The sequence below is a fragment of the Miniopterus natalensis genome, chromosome X, assembly GCF_054644295.1.
Source record: "Miniopterus natalensis isolate mMinNat1 chromosome X, mMinNat1.hap1, whole genome shotgun sequence".
Classification (NCBI taxonomy): Eukaryota; Metazoa; Chordata; class Mammalia; order Chiroptera; family Miniopteridae; genus Miniopterus; species Miniopterus natalensis.
Window position 1 is genome coordinate 3,717,675 of NC_142103.1, and position 2,488 is coordinate 3,720,162.

The window sequence follows — 2,488 nt, forward strand, 5'->3', positions numbered from 1 at the left end:
CACACATTTCAGGGAAGTGACCATTGCACAAAGTATTTCGGTGGGTCTTCATTAGAATTCTCTTCAAATACCGGGGCCATAGCTTGACACTTTGTTTTTTAGGGATGACTTTACCTTTTGGAAATGCCAAAAGTCTTTCAGAGGCAGCGATAGTCAAAATAGAAGGTGGCTAAGCTGGACATGATTGTTTTAGGTAAAAAATGGTATTATAAGGCTATGTTTAATTCTTCGGCTCATAGGCACACTATGAAGCAGTTCCAAGAAAGAAGTTTCAAGAACATTTTATTTGCCTGCTGCATAGTTTATATTGGCATGTGGTTTTCTAATGGGGTCATTTTGAAATTAAGGGTTTTGATTTCTTTAAGCACCATATTCATCCTTTGTGACATTGCTGAGATAAAAGAGCCCACTGAATTTAAATAGTCTAGGAAAATTCACCTCTTGGTTCCTATCAGATGTGAGCAGTACAAAGAACTTTTTCCTCGGTGTGCTCTCAGAAAGTGTGAGGCTATGAGTCTGGTAGAGCTGGAATAGAAAACTGGGTCTGAAGAGTCTTCACTTCATTGATGCTGATGGTTAGTGGCATGGTTCCCGTAGCTAAATAATGGGAAAATAAAGTTTACTTAGGATAACACTAAAATGATTTGTTGAGTTTGTTCTTTTGCAGTTATGGTATTCTTTTTTTTTTCTTAATAGTGTAGTATTTATTTTAGTTATTTGTATTATAATCTCATAGTGTAATTGAAGTACTTTCTAAGCATGCTGTAGTATGTTTTATTTAATCACCCTACCTTTTCTCTGAGTAATGAGTAGCTATATAATTGCGCTTCCTAGTACTTCTTAATTCATCACTGTTATCAAATGGGATAATAACCTATCGATTTAACACTGTAGGTGCTTATTAAGCGGCCATCCTGGTACTGGGTGAATTAGAAAAAACAAACACTGTCCATATTTAGCTAATGGATTATTTTGCTCTCTACTGCCCTCACTCTGCATGTATTTTTTGTCACCTAGCGTTAGAATAAATAGACACAACTGTCTGTCCTTATACTTTTGCTGTCAGCATAGTAAGAAATTAGTAAACAAGTGATTAGACTTTCCTATAGTTGTTTCTAATTTTTTTCCTGGTATAATAGACTGAAGATATCAAATAGGTTTTATTTGATATCTCAGCCTTTTGGCTAAGATCAAGTGTAGTATCTGTTCTTATCAGTTTAAAATTTAGTTTTCAATTACAATTGACATACAATTTTATATTAGTTTCAGGTGTACAACATAGTAATTGTCTAATAACTTACAAAGTGATAGTCCTGATAAATCTAGTGCCTACCCACCTGGCACCATACATAGTTATTACAATATTATTGACTATATTTCCTATGCTGTACTTTATAGCCCCATGGCTATTTTTATAACTGGCCATTTGTACTTCTTAATCCCTTCACCTTTTTCACCCACCTCCCCAAAACCCTCCCCATCAGGCGGCTATCAGTGTGTTCTCTATATCTATGAGTTTGTTTCTGTTCTGTTTGTTTTTAGATTCCACATATAAGTGAAATCATACGGCGTTTGTCTTTCCCCATCTGATTGATTTCATGATTTATAGTAACTATCTGGAACACCATGTTGCGGAGTGTGTAGACAGTCTACCTCAATGGGAAAGCATGTCATAATTGATTAGTGACATCAGCCATCAGCATGTAACAGGGAAGATTCAAGACACACACTAACCTGTTATAGGCCCTGGGAACAAAACGGAAGCCCTCGGGAGAGGGACAGAAGTGGGGATTAAAGGGTTAGCGTAACAATTTCCTTAACCTGAGCATTCTGTGCTCATAGATTTTTGGATGACTGTATTCTTTCTCCAACACACCACGTGGTCCTGAACACGGTGACAAGAGTTGAGGGACAGGGAGGAGACAGTTTATATTCACTTTGGCTGGAAGTCTCCTCCTACTTGGAATTCAAACTTAAAAGGTATTCCTTTTGTGAAGTACTCTGATACTTCCTGGGTAACACAATAAAATATAGTTTACCACCAGCAAAGGCAAATTAGTTTGCGATATTACTATTCAAACACTTCATGCCCAATACTGTTTGCATTAAATATGCATAAAATATATAATTCACAAAACTTTGCAAACACCATTTTTTCCTGGTACTTATCCCTACCCCTAGTAGGCAGCTACTTGCTTGCTATTTCGGATGCTTTCCTGGGAGGTATGATCTAGCTTTCATTCCTGAGGGGCCTGAGCTCTTAGTTGCCCTACTTGTATAGTTTCAGCAATGGGCCATATTGCTTTACCCCTGGGCGCTGAGGAGCAACAAGATAGCCCAGGATGTTTCCCCAAACTCCCTTCATACTCTTCTCTGCTCCATCATGTTGCAGCACCTGTATTCTCCTATATAATTTCAGTCACTCAAAAAAAACAACCCACAAAAACACCACAGCCTAATTTTTTACCTCATTGCCTGGGGGCCCCTA

The 2,488-nt window shown here is 37.7% G+C and overlaps 1 pseudogene; it reads left to right on the forward strand.

The window, feature by feature from the left end:
* The first annotated feature begins 1,167 nt into the window (after positions 1-1,167).
* On the forward strand, positions 1,168-1,280 carry LOC148090383 (U2 spliceosomal RNA; annotated as a pseudogene).
* The last annotated feature ends 1,208 nt before the right edge of the window (positions 1,281-2,488 follow it).